Consider the following 15,489-nt stretch of genomic DNA (forward strand, 5'->3'; position numbering starts at 1 on the left):
CTTTGCGTGGAAGGCAAGCTTCGCAATTCGGATATGTAGATTCCCTTCTCTGTAACTGACTCTGTGTAACCCAAGCCTCCTGCTATGTCTTGAGCTTGCGTTGGTTTTCCTTGAAGAGGAAAGGGTGATGCAGCAATAGTAGCGTAAGTATTTCCCTCAGTTTTTGAGAAACAAGGTATCAATCCAGTAGGAGGCTCCTCAAAAGTTCCACGCTCCTACACAAACAAACAAAGAACTCGCAACCAACGCAATAAAGGGGTTGTCAATCCCTTCACGACCACTTGCGAAAGTGAGATCTAATAGAGATAGTATGATAAGATAGATATATTTTTGGTATTTTATAATATAGATGCAAAAAGTAAAGATGCAAATAAAAGTAGATTGGAAGCAAATATAATAAAGGATAGACCCGAGGGCCATAGGTTTCACTAGAGGCTTCTCTCAAGATAGCATAAGTATTACGGTGGGTGAACAAATTACTGTCGAGCAATTGATAGAAAAGCGAATAATTATAAGATTATCTAGGCATGATCATGTATATAAGCATCACGTCCGTGACAAGTAGACCGACTCCTGCCTGCATCTACTACTATTACTCCACACATCGACCGACTCTTGCCTGCATCTAGAGTATTAAGTTCATAAGAACAGAATAACGCCTTAAGCAAGATGACATGATGTAGAGGGATAAACTCATGCAATATGATATAAATGCCATCTTTTTATTCTCGATGGCAACAATACAATACGTGCCTTGCAACCCCTGCTGTCACTGGGTAAGGACACCACAAGATTGAACCCAAAGCTAAGCACTTCTCCCATGGCAAGAAAGATCAATCTAGTAGGCCAAACCAAACTGATAATTCGAGGAGACTTGCAAAGATAACTCAATCATACATAAAACAATTCAGAGGAGATTCAAATATTTCTCATAGATAAACTTGATCATAAACCAACAATTCATCGGATCTCGACAAACACACCGCAAAAAGAGTTTACATCGAATAGATCTCCACAAGAGAGGGGGAGAATATTGTATTGAGATCCAAAAAGAGAGAAGAAGCCATCTAGCTAATAACTATGGACCCGAAGGTCTATGGTAAACTACTCACAACTCATCGGAAGGGCTATGGTGTTGATGTAGAAGCCCTCCATGGTCGATTGCCCCTCCGACAGAGCGCCGGTGAAGGCTCCAAGATGGGATCTCGCGGATACAGAATGTTACGGTGGTGGAAATTGTGTTTCGTTGGCTCCCTGGATGTTTTTGGGGTACTTAGGCTTATATAGGAGGAAGAAGTACGTCGGTGGCCACCCGAGGGGCCCATAAGACAGGGGGCGCGCCCTATAGGGGGGGCGCCCTACCCTCTCGTGGCTGCCTCGGCTGCTTCTTGACTTGCACTCCAAGTTCCCTGGATCACGTTCGTTCCAAAAATCACGCTCCCGAAGGTTTCATTCCGTTTGGACTCCGGTTGATATTCCTTTTCTTCGAAATACTGAAATAGGCAAAAAATAGCAATACGGGCTGGGCTTCGGTTAGTAGGTTAGTCCCAAAAATGATATAAATGTGTAAAATAAAGCCCATAAACATCCAAAAGGGGTAATATAATAGCATGGAACAATAAAAAATTATAGATACATTGGAGACGTATCAAGCATCCCCAAGCTTAATTCCTGCTCGTCCTCGAGTAGGTAAATGATAAAAAAGAAATTTTTGATGTGGATGCTACCTAGCATATTTCTCAATGTAATTTTCTTTATTGTGGCATGAATGTTCAGATCCAAATGATACAAAATAAAAGTTCATATTGACATAAAAATAGTGATACTTCAAGCATACTAATCAAAGTAATCATGTCTTCTCAAAATAACATGGCCAAAGAAAGTTATCCCACAAAATCATATAGTATGGCTGTTGCTCTATCTTCATCACACAAAGTATTTAGTCATGCACAACCCAGATGACAAGCCAAGCAATTGTTTCATACTTTAATAATCTCAAACTTTTTCAACTTTCACGCAATACATGAGCGTGAGCCATGGACATAGCACTATATGTGGAATAGAATGGTGGTTGTGGAGAAGACAAAAAGGAGAAGATAGTCTCACATCAACTAGGCGTATCAACGGGCTATGGAGATGCCCATTACTAGATATCAATGTGAGTGAGTAGGGATTGCCATGCAACAGATGCACTAGAGCTATAAATATATGAAAGCTCAACAAAAGAAACTAAGTGGGTGTCAATCCAACTCGCTTGCTCACGAAGACCTAGGGCATTTTGAGGAAGCCCATCATTGGAATATACAAGCCAAGTTCTATAATGAAAAATTCCCACTAGTATATGAAAGTGACAACATATGAAACTCTCTAACATGAAGATCATGGTGCTACTTTGAAGCAAAAGTGTGGAAAAAGAGATAGTAGCATTGTCCCTTCTCTCTTTTTCTCTCATTTTATTTTTTTCTCTCTTTTTTTCTTTGGCCTTTCTTTTTTTTTCTTTTTGTATAGTCCGAAGTCTCATCCCGACTTGTGGGGGAATCATAGTCTTCATCATCCTTTCCCCACTAGGACAATGCTCTAATAATGAAGATCATCACACTTTTATGGATTTACAACTCAAGAATTACAACTCAAAGCTAGAACAAGATATGACTCTATATGAATGCCTCCGGCGGTGTACCGGGATATGCAATGAATCAAGAGCGACATGTATAAAAATTATGAAGGTGGCCTTGCCACAAATACGATGTCAACTACATGATCATGCAAAGAGCAATATGACAAAAGTAATGCGTGTCATATGAACGGAACGGTGGAAAGTTGCATGGCAATATATCTCGGAATGGCTATGGAAATGCCATAATAGGTAGGTATGATGGCTGTTTTGAGGAAGGTAAATGGTGGGTGTATGGTACCGGCGAAAGTTGCGCGGCACAAGAGAGGCTAGCAATGGTGGAAGGGTGAGGGTGCGTATAATCCATGGACTCAACATTAGTCAAAAGAACTCATATACTTATTGCAAAAATCTAGAATTCATCAAAAACAAAGTACTACGCGCATGCTCCTAGAGGGATAGATTGGTAGGAAAATACCATCGCTCGTCCCCGACCGCCGCTCATAAGGAAGACAATCAATAAATAAAATTGTGCTCCAACTTCATCACAAAGCGGTTCACCATACGTGCATGCTACGGGAATCACAGACCTCAACACAAGTATTTTTCATAATCACCTCAACTAGCATGACTTTAATATCACTACCTCCATATCTCAAAACAATTATCAAGCATCAAATTGATCATAGCATCCAATTCTCTTTCTATGATAGTTTTTATTATACCCTACTTGGATGCTCATCATTCTAGGACCAAATTTGTAACCAAAGAAAATACCATGCTGTTCTAAAAGACTCTCAAAATAATATAAGTCAAGCATGAGAGACTAGCAATTTCTTCAAAATTAATCCACCGACGTGCTCTAAAAGATATAAGTGAAGCACTAGAGCAAAAACTATCAAGCTCAAAAGATATAAGTGATGCACATAGAGTATTCTAGCAAATTCTAATCAAGTGGGATTCTCCCAAAAGGTGTGTACAGCAAGGATGATTGTGGTAAAATAAAAAGCAAAGACTAATATAATACACGACGCTCCAACCAAAACACATATCATGTGGCGAATAAAAATATAGCTCCAAGTAAAGTTACCAATGAACGAAGACGAAAGAGGGGATGCCTTCCTGGGGCATCCCCAAGCTTAGGCTTTTGGCTATCCTTGAATATCTTGGGGTGCCATGGGCATCCCCAAGCTTAGGCTATTGCCACTCCTTATTCCATAGTCCATAAAAGCTTTACCCAAAACTTGAAAACTTCACAACACAAAACTCAACAGGAAATCTTATAAGCTCCGTTAGTGAAAGAAAACAAAACCACCACATAAGGTACTGTAATGAACTCATTATTTATTTATTTTGGTGTTAAACCTACTGTATTCCAACTTCTCTATGGTTTATAAACTATTTTACTAGCCATAGATGCATCAAAATAAGCAAACAACACACGAAAAACAGAATCTGTCAAAAACAAAACAGTCTGTAGCAATCTGTAACTAACGCAAACTTCTGGAACTCTAAAAATCCTACCAAAATAGGAAGTCCTGGACAATTTGTCTATTGATCAGAAGCAAAACGAATCAATGCAAAAGCACGTTTCTGTGATTTAACAAAACTAAATTCGTGCGCGCAAAGTTTCTGTTTTTCAGCAGAATCAAATCAACTATCATCATAGGTTATCCTATAGGTTCTACTTGGCACAAACACTAATTAAAAGATAAAAACACATATAAACAGAAGGTAGATGCAAGATTTATTACTAAACAGGAACAAAAACAAAAAACACAAAGAAAATTGGGTTGCCTCCCAACTAGCGCTATCGTTTAACGCCCCTAGCTAGGCATAAAAGCGAAGATAGATCTAAGTAGTGCCATCTTTGGCACTAAATTCATAAGTAGCTCGCATGATAGATTCATAAGGTAATTTGACTTTCTTTCTTGGAAAGTGCTCCATGCCTTTCTTTAATGGAAATTGGAATCTAATATTCCCTTCCTTCATATCAATAATCGCACCAATCGTTCTAAGGAAAGGTCTACCAAGAATAATAGGGCAAGAAAGATTGCAATCTATATCAAGAACGATAAAATCTACGGGCACCAAATTTCTCTTTGCGACAATGAGAACATCATTGATCCTTCCCATTGGCTTTTTAATGGTGGAATCCACAAGGTGCAAATTTAAAGAGCAATCATCAAGATCATGGAAACCTAGAATATCACATAAAGTTTTCGGAATCGTGGAAACACTAGCACCCAAATCACACAAAGCAAAACACTCATGATCTTTAATTCTAATCTTTATAGTAGGTTCCCACTCATCATTAAGTTTTCTAGGTATAGAAACTTCCAAATTAAGTTTTTCATCATAAGATTGCATCAAGGCATCAACGATATGTTTGGTAAAAGCTTTATTTTGACTATAAGCATGAGGAGAATTAACGACAGATTGCAACAAGGAAATACAACCTTCTAAAGAACAATTATCATAATCAAATTCCTTGAAATCCGAGATAGTGGGTTCAATACTATTTAAATTCATGACCTCTCCAATCCCACTTTTACCAAATTTAGCATCAAGATCTAAAAACTCCGAATTCTTGGGACGCCTTCTAGGTAAAGTTGACTCATCATGAGTATCATAATTATCAAGATTCATATTGCAAAACAAAGATCTAATAGGAGACGCATCAATAACTTTAAGATCTTCATCATTATTTTCATGGAAACTAGAAGAACACGCCTTTATAAAGCTATCTTTCTTAGCATGCAATCTAGCGGTTCTTTCCTTGCACTCATCAATGGAAATTCTCATTGCTTTGATAGACTCATTGATATCATGCTTAGGAGGATAAGATCTAAGTTTAAGAGAATCAACATCAAGCGAAAGTCTATCAACGTTCCTAGCCAAATCATCAACTTTGAGCAATTTTTCTTCAAGCAAAGCATTAAAATTCTTTTGAGAAATCATAAATTCTTTCACACTATTCTCAAAATCAGAGGGCATCTTATTAAAATTACCATAAGAATTATTGTAGGAATTTCCATAATTATTAGAGGAATTACTAGGGAACGGTCTAGCATTAAAGTTTCCTCTATAAGCATTGTTTCCAAAACTATTCCTACCAACAAAATTCACATCCATAGATTCATTATTATTCTCAATCAAAGTAGACAAAGGCATATCATTGGGATCAAGAGGAGTATTTTTAGTAGCAAACAATTTCATAAGTTCATCCATCTTTCCACTCAAAACATTGATTTCTTCTATAGCATGCACTTTTTTACTAGAAGATCTTTCGGTGTGCCATTGAGAATAATTAGCCATAATATTATCAAGAAGTTTTGTAGCATCTCCTAACGTGATTTCCATAAACGTGCCTCCCGCGGCTGAATCTAAGAGATTTCTAGAAGCAAAGTTCAAACCGGCATAAAAAATTTGTATGATCATCCATAAATTCAAACCATGAGTAGGGCAATTGCGAATCATAAATTTCATTCTTTCCCAAGATTGGGAAACATGCTCATGATCAAGTTGTTTAAAATTCATAATATCGTTCCTAAGAGTGATGATCTTAGCGGGAGGAAAATACTTAGAGATAAAAGCATCTTTGCACTTGTTCCAAGAATCAATACTATTTTTGGGCAAAGACGAAAACCGAACTTTAGCACGATCTCTAAGTGAAAACGGAAATAACTTCAATTTAACAATATTATTATCCGTATCTTTCTTCTTTTGCATATCACACAAATCAACAAAGTTGTTTAGATGAGTAGCGGCATCTTCACTAGGAAGGCCGGCGAATTGATCTTTCATAACAAGATTCAGCAAAGCAGTATTGATTTCACAAGACTCAACGTCATTAAGAGGAGCAATTGGAGTACTAAGGAAATCATTATTATTGGTATTCGAGAAATCACACAATTTGGTATTATCTTGTGCCATGGCAACAAGTAATCCAACACACAAGCAAAAAGAAAAAGGCAAGCGAAAGAGAGAGGAGGAGATTGGGAAAGAGAGGGCGAATAAAACGGCAAGGGTGAAGTGGGGGAAAGGAAAACGAGAGGCAAATGGCAAATAAGGTAAATGCGAGGGAGATGAGTTTGTGATGGGTACTTGGTATGTCTTGACTTGAGCGAAGACCTCCCCGACAACGGCACCAGAAATCCTTCTTGCTACGTCTTGAGCTTGCGTTGTTTTTCCTTGAAGAGGAAAGGGTGATGCAGCAATAGTAGCGTAAGTATTTCCCTTAGTTTTTGAGAACCAAGGTATCAATCTAGTAGGAGGCTCCTCAAAAGTCCCACGCACCTACACAAACAAACAAAGAACTCGCAACCAACGCAATAAAGGGTTTGTCAATCCCTTCATGGCCACTTGCGAGAGTGAGATCTAATAGAGATAGTATGATAAGATAGATATATTTTTGGTATTTTGTAATATAGATGCAAAAAGTAAAGATGCAAATAAAAGTAGATTTGAAGCAAATATGATAAAGGATAGACCTGGGGGCCATAGGTTTCACTAGAGGCTTCTCTCAAGATAGCATAAGTATTACGGTGGGTGAACAAATTACTATCAAGTAATTGATAGAAAAGCGAATAATTATGAGATTATCTAGGCATGATCATGTATATAGGCATCACGTCCATGACAAGTAGACCGACTCCTGCCTGCATCTACTACTATTACTCCACACATCGACCGACTCCTGCCTACATCTAGAGTATTAAGTTCATAAGAACAGAGTAACGCCTTAAGCAAGATGACATGATGTAGAGGGATAAACTCATGCAATATGATATAAACCCCATCTTTTTATCCTCGATGGCAACAATACAATACGTGCCTTGCAACCCCTGCTGTCACTGGGTAAGGACACCACAAGATTGAACCCAAAGCTAAGCACTTCTCCCATGGCAAGAAAGATCAATCTAGTAGGCCAAACCAAACTGATAATTCGAAGAGACTTGCAAAGATAACTCAATCATACATAAAAGAATTCAGAGGAGATTCAAATATTTCTCATAGATAAACTTGATCATAAACCCACAATTCATCGGATCTCGACAAACACCCCGCAAAAAGAGTTTACGTCGAATAGATCTCCACAAGAGAGGGGAGAACATTGTATTGAGATCCAAAAAGAGAGAAGAGGCCATCTAGCTAATAACTATGGACCCAAAGGCCGTGGTAAACTACTCACAACTCATCAGAAGGGCTATGGTGTTGATGTAGAAGCCCTCCATGGCCGATTCCCCCTCCGGCAGAGCGCCGGCGAAGTCTCAGAGATGGGATCTCGCAAATACAGAAGGTTACGGTGGTGGAAATTGTGTTTCGTTGGCTCCCTGGATGTTTTCGGGGTATGTCGGCTTATATAGGAGGAAGAAGTACGTCGGTGGCCGCCCGAGGGGCCCATGAGACAGGGGGCGTGCCCTATAGGGGGGGAGGGCGCCCTACCCTCTCGTGGCCGCCTCGGCTGCTTCTTGACTTGGACTCCAAGTCCCCTGGATCACGTTCGTTCCAAAAATCACGCTCCCGAAGGTTTCATTCCGTTTGGACTCCGTTTGATATTCCTTTTCTTCGAAATACTGAAATAGGCAAAAAAACAGCAATACGGGATGGGCCTCCGGTTAGTAGGTTAGTCCCAAAAATGATATAAATGTGTAAAATAAAGCCCATAAACATCCAATAGGGGTAATATAATAGCATGGAACAATCAAAAATTATAGATACGTCGGAGACGTATCACCCCCTCTGGTGTCTATATAAACTGGAGGGTTTAGTCCGTAGGACAAGAACAATCATAATCATAGGCTAGCTTCTAGGGTTTAGCCTCTACGATCTCATGGTAGATCAACTCTTGTAATACTCATATCATCAAGATCAATCAAGCAGAAAGTAGGGTATTACCTCCATAGAGAGGGCCCAAACCTGGGTAAACATCATGTCCCCCGCCTCCTGTTACCATTAGCCTTAGACGCACAGTTCGGGACCCCCTACCCGAGATCCGCCGGTTTTGACACCGACACCCGACACCCTTCAGGAAGGTGCGGTGGCGCCCGCAGGCATCACCACGTTGGAGCCGGACGATCCGCCAGGGATTTCTCCTGACCCAAACAACCACCGCCACCCCGGACACTCCGTAATGCACCACCCAATCTACCGCCCAGCAGCCTGTGCCACCACGGTCATTGAACCAACATCGCCGTCTCATTGGGGCCGCCAGCACGAGACCAGGGGGAGGGAAAGGAGACAACGGCCACGGGGGCAACCGCAACTTAACGGGCGGGAGGGGATAAGATCCATCGCTCTCGCGGAGCTGACCGGACCTTCCTACTTATCTTTTATCATATAAGCTTTCAATCTACTTTTATTTGCATCTTTACTTTTCCAATCTATATCATAGAATACAAAAAATATATTTATCTTATTATACTATCTCTATCAGATCTCACTTTCGCAAGTGGCCTTGAAGGGATTGACAACCCCTTTATTGTGTTGGTTGCGAGTTCTCATTTGTTTGTGTAGGTGCGTGGGGCTTTTGAGGAGCCTCCTACTGGATTGATACCTTGGTTCTCAAAAACTAAGGGAAATACTTACGCTACTATTGCTGCATCATCCTTTCCTCTTCAAGGAAAACCAACGCAAGCTCAAGACGTAGCAAGAAGGATTTCTGGCGCCGTTGCCGGGGAGGTCTTTGCTCAAGTCAAGACATACCAAGTACCCATCACAAACTCGTATCCCTCACATTTACATTATTTGCCATTTGCCTCTCGTTTTCTTCTCCCCCACTTCACCCTTGCCGTTTTATTCGCCCTCTCTTTCCCAATCTCCTCTTCTTTCGCTTGTCTTTTTGTGTGCCTATTTGCTCTTATGGCTTTGCCTAAGAACACCGACCTTCATCTTAGAAGGTTGGAAGAGATTGAATCAAACATTAGAAGTTTTATGACTTGACAATTTGAGCATAATAATTTCTTCAGAAAAGAACTTAAAGAACAAAAAAGTTTTATGGGGTTTATGAACAAAGAGCTTGATGATATGTGTAAAGAATTTTATGGTTTGAACTCTCAAATTACTCGGCTTGAAAATTCTATAGCCCAAATTTTTGATAAGCAAGCTACCATAGTCAATAAGATGGCTGCCAAACCAGAAAAGTTAGATGAAAATAATGATGCAGATCTTAAAGTTATTGATGTGTCCCCTATTAGATCTTTGTTTTGCAATATGAATCTTAATAATGATGGGACTGGAGATGAGTCAACTTTAGTTAAAAGGCGTCCCAATGATTCAGAGTTTTTAGATCTTGATGCTAAATTTGGTAAAAGCGGGATTGGAGAGGTCAAGACTTTAAATATCATTGAACCCACTATCTTGGATTTCAAGGAATTTAATTATGATAATTGTTCTTTAGAAGATTGTATTTCCTTGTTCCAATCCGCTGTGAATTCTCCTCATGCTTATAGTCAAAATAAAGCTTTTACCAAACATATTGTTGATGCCTTGATGCAATATTTTGATGAAAAACTTAATTTGGAAGTTTCTATACCTAGAAAACTTAACGATGAGTAGGAACCTACTATAAATATTAAAATTAAAGATCATGAGTGTTATGCTTTATGTGATTTGGGTGCTAGTGTTTCCACTATTCCGAAAACTTTATGTGATATTCTAGGTTTCCATGATCTTGATGATTGCTCTCTAAATTTGCACCTTACGGATTCTACCATTAAGAAGCCTATGGGAAGGATCAATGATGTTCTTATTGTTGAAAATAGGAACTATGTGCCCGTAGATGTTATTGTGCTTGACATAGTTGCAATCTTTCTTGTCCTATTATTCTTGGTATACCTTTCCTTAGAATGATTGGTGCTATTATTGATATGAAGGAAGGGAATATTAGATTCCAATTTCCATTAAGGAAAGGCACGAAGTACTTTGCAAGAAATAAAGTCAAATTACCTTATGAATCTATCATGCGAGCTACTTATGAATTGAGTGCCAAAGATGGCACTGCTTAGATCTATCCTCGCTTTTATGCCTAGCTAGGGGCGTTAAACAATAGCACTAGTTGGGAGGCAACCCAATTTTATTTTTGTTTTTAGTTTTTGCTTCTGTTTAGTAATAAATTTTGCATCTACCTTATGTTTAGATGTGTTTTTATGTTTTAATTAGTGTTTCCGTTTTTCAGCAGAATTAAATTAACTATCACCATAACTATCACCAAGTTAGAAGGTAAATTTTGCATCTACCTTCTGCTTTCACTAACGGAGCTTATGAGATTTCGTGTTGAGTTTTGTGTTGTGAAGTTTTCAAGTTTTGGGTAAAGATTTGATGGACTATGGAATAAGGAATGGCAAGAGCCTAAGCTTGGGGATGCCCATGGCACCCCAAGATATTCAAGAATAGCCAAAAGCCTAAGCTTGGGGATGCCCCGGGAAGGCATCCCCTCTTTCGTCTTCGTTCATTGGTAACTTTACGTGGAGCTATATTTTCATTCGCCACATGATATGTGTTTTGCTTGGAGCGTCTTGTATGATATTAGTCTTTGCTTTTAGTTTACCACAATCATCCTTGCTGGACACACCTTTTGGGAGAAACCCACTTGATTGAAATTTATTAGAATACACTACGTAGGCCTGGGCATTCGGTTAACCAGAAATGATCGTTTCGGTTCTTTGGCTTAACAAGAATTTCGGTTTTACAAAATTGATGACCGATCGGTCTTCCAAAACTCTGCTAACCGAGAGTTTGGTGGACCGAGACTTCGGTTCGGTTGTCGGTTTCAGATCGAAGAAGCCAAACAAAAATGAAACACCACATGGAAGAACACAGGCACTAGTCGTCAACGGAATCAACCACTTGCCAGTAGATTTTTTTTCAAGAAATACATGTATGACCGAAGGGAATGGGGAGAGGAGATGCAGCGCATCCTACTGGAGCATCTCAGTTAGCTAGCAGACCTATAAGTTCAAGAAAAAAATTGCAGGCCGGTGTTCGGGAAGCAGATGTCCCTGTAGCCGTAGGCATGAAGGATGGAGCGCTGGTGGAAATTTCTGTTGGAGGTGATCTCTGTGGGGAAGAAATATGAGGAAGAGGAAGGAGATGTTACGGCGCTGGCGCCAGCGCCAGCAAAAGGGATCGGTTGGCGGTTGCTTAGATCTGGCAGCGCCTTGGATGTGGATAAGGTGCGGACGTGCGGTGGTGGTAGCCCCCTTTTTAGCATTGAATTGAGTTTTCTTTTTTCATGGGAAGCATTGAGGTGAGGTGAACCTGAAGAGGTAAATCCTCGTGAAGGCTTAAACGGACACATCCACAAGTTTAGCTGATATAGTGGGCTATGGGCCTAATGCATTGAGTTGGGCTATTACTATTTTTCTCGGTTCCTTACGATACTTTGGGTAGTCGAGGGTAATAACCGAAACGACCGATGTAATATCAGTTTAATAGAGTTGCTGACCGAATTTCGTACCTATTTTTTCGGTTTCGGTCTATTCGGCTTTGGTCCCGGTTCTTTCGGTTCAGTAGTTCGGTCTTCGGATAAAATGCCCACCCCTAACTCTATGTGCTTCACTTATATCTTTTGAGCTAGATAGTTTCTGCTCTAGTGCTTCACTTATATCTTTTAGAGCACGACAGTGGCTTAATTTTGTAGAAATTGTTAGTCTCTCATGCTTCACTTATATTATTTTGAGAGTCTCTTAGAACAGCATGGTATTTGCTATGGTTATAAAATTGGTCCTAGAATGATGGGCATCCAAGTTGGGTATAATAAAAACTATCATAGGAAGTGAATTGGATGCTATGATCAATTTGATACTTGATAATTGTTTTGAGATATTGAGGTAGTGATATTAGAGTCATGCTAGTTGGGTGATTATGAATTTAAAGAATGCTTGTGTTGAAGTTAGCAAGTCCCGTAGCATGCACGTATGGTGAAAGTTGTGTAACAAATTTGAAACATGAGGTGTTCTTAGATTGTGCGTGTTGGAAATATGCCCTAGAGGCAATAATAAAAGTATTATTATATTTCAATGTTCATGATAAATGTCTTTTATTCATGCTATAACTGTATTATCCGGAAATCGTAATACACGTGTGAATACTTAGACCACAATATGTCCCCAGTGAGCCTCTAGTTGACTAGCTCGTTGTGATCAACAGATAGTCGTGGTTTCCTGACTATGGACATTGGATGTCGTTGATAACGGGATCACATCATTAGGAGAATGATGTGATGGACAAGACCCAATCCTAAGCATAGCATAAAAGATCGTGTAGTTCGTTTTGCTAGAGCTTTGCCAGTGTCAAGTATCTCTTCCTTCGACCATGAGATCGTGTAACTCCCGGATACCGTAAGAGTGCCTTGGGTGTATCAAACGTCACAACATAACTGGGTGACTATAAAGGTGCATTACAGGTATCTCCAAAAGTAGCTGTTGGGTTGACACGGATCGAGACTGGGATTTGTCACTCCGTATGACGGAGAGGTATCTCTGGGCCCACTCGGTAATGCATCATCATAATGAGCTCAATGTGACCAAGGTGTTGGACACGGGATCATGCATTATGGTACGAGTAAAGTGACTTGCCGGTAACGAGACTGAACAAGGTATTGGGATACCGACGATCGAGTCTCGGGCAAGTAACGTACCGATTGACAAAGGGAATTGCATACAGGGTTTGATCGAATCCTCGACATCGTGGTTCATCCGATGACAACATCGAGGAGCATGTGGGAGCCATCATGGGTATCCAGATCTCGCTGTTGGTTATTGACCTGAGAGCATCTCGGTCATGTCTGCATGTCTCCCGAACCCGTAGGGTCTACACACTTAAGGTTCGGTGACGCTAGGGTTATTAGGAAGACTAGTATGTGACTACCGAATGTTGTTCGGAGTCCCGGATGGGATCCTGGACGTCACGAGGAGATCCGGAAGGGTCCGGAGGTAAAGATTTATATATGGGAAGTTGTCAAGCGGACACCGGGAAGTTTCGGGGTCATACCGGTATTGTACCGGGGCCACCGAAAGGGTTCCGGGGGTCCACCGGGAGGGGCCACCCCTCCCGGGGGGCCACATGGGCTGCGTGGGGCAGGGAGCCAGCCCCTGGTGGGCTGGCCACACCCCCCTCCCTTGGGCCCATGCGCCTAGGGTTGAGGGGGAACCCTAGAGGGGGCGCCCCCCTTGGCTTGGGGGGCAAGCCACCCTCTCCCCTCTCCCCTAGGCCGCCGCACCCCCCCCTAGATGGGTTCTAGGGGGCCGGCCCCCTTCTCCCTTCCCCCTATAAATAGAGGGGTGAGGGGAGGGCAGCCAGACCACCCTCCAAGGCGCAGCCCTCCCCTCCCCAACACCTCTCCTCCTCCGTCGTGTGCTTGGCGAAGCCCTGTCGGAGTACTGCCTCTCCACCATCACCATGCCGTCGTGCTGCCGGTGGAGCTGTCTTCCTCAACCTCTCCTTCCCCTTGCTGGATCAAGAAGGAGGAGACGTCTCCCGTCCCGTACGTGTGTTGAACGCGGAGGTGCTGTCCGTTCAGCACTTGGTCATCGGTGATTCGAATCACGTCGAGTACGACTACATCATCACCTTGCAAGCTTCCGCACGCGATCTACAAGTGGTATGTAGATGCAAACTCTCTCCCTTGACTCGTTGCTTAGATGAACTCATAGATGGATCTTGGTGAAACCGTAGGAAAATTTTTAATTTTCTGCAACGTTCCCCAACAGTGGCATCATGAGCGAGGTCTATGCGTAGTTCTCTTTGCACGAGTAGAACACAATTTTGTTGTGGGCGTGGATTTTGTCATCTTACTTGCCTCTACTAGTCTTTTCTTGCTCAACGGTATTGTGGGATGAAGCGACCCGGACCAACCTTACACGTACGCTTACGTGAGACCGGTTCCACCGACTGACATGCACTAGTTGCATAAGGTGGCTGGCGGGTGTCTGTCTCTCCCACTTTAGTTGGAGCGGAATCGATGAACAGGGCCCTTATGAAGGGTAAATAGAAGTTGACAAAATCACGTTGTGGTGATTCGTAGGTAAGAAAACGTTCTTGCTAGAACCCAATTGCAGCCATGTAAAAGATGCAACAACAATTAGAGGACGTCTAACTTGTTTTTGCAGCGATTGATCATGTGATGTGATATGGCCAGAAGTTGTGATGAATGATGAATTGTGATGTATGAGATCATGTTCTTTGTAATAGGATTCACGACTTGCATGTCGATGAGTATGACAACCGGCAGGAGCCATAGGAGTTGTCTTTATTTTTTGTATGACCTGTGTGTCATTGAATAACGCCATGTAAACTACTTTACTTTATTGCTAAACGTTAGTCATAGAAGTAGAAGTAGTCGTTGGCGTGACAACTTCATGAAGACACGATGATGGAGATCATGATGATGGAGATCATGGTGTCAAGCCGGTGACAAGATGATCATGGAGCCCCGAAGATGAAGATCAATGGAGCTATATGATATTGGCCATATCATGTCACAAATATATAATTGCATGTGATGTTTATTATGTTTATGCATCTTGTTTACTTAGGACGACGGTAGTAAATAAGATGATCCCTTATAAAATTTCAAGAAGTGTTCTCCCCTAACTGTGCACCGTTGCTACAGTTCGTCGCTTCTAAGCACCACGTGATGATCGGGTGTGATGGATTCTTACGTTCACATACAACGGGTGTAAGACAGTTTTACACAGCGAAAACACTTAGGGTTAACTTGACAAGCCTAGCATGTGCAGACATGGCCTCGGAACACGGAGACCGAAAGGTCGAACACGAATCGTATGGAAGATACGATCAACATGAGAATGTTCACCGACGATGACTAGTCCGTCTCACGTGATGATCGGACACGGGCTAGTCGACTCGGA

This window comes from Triticum aestivum, chromosome 7B, assembly GCF_018294505.1.
Source record: "Triticum aestivum cultivar Chinese Spring chromosome 7B, IWGSC CS RefSeq v2.1, whole genome shotgun sequence".
Classification (NCBI taxonomy): Eukaryota; Viridiplantae; Streptophyta; class Magnoliopsida; order Poales; family Poaceae; genus Triticum; species Triticum aestivum.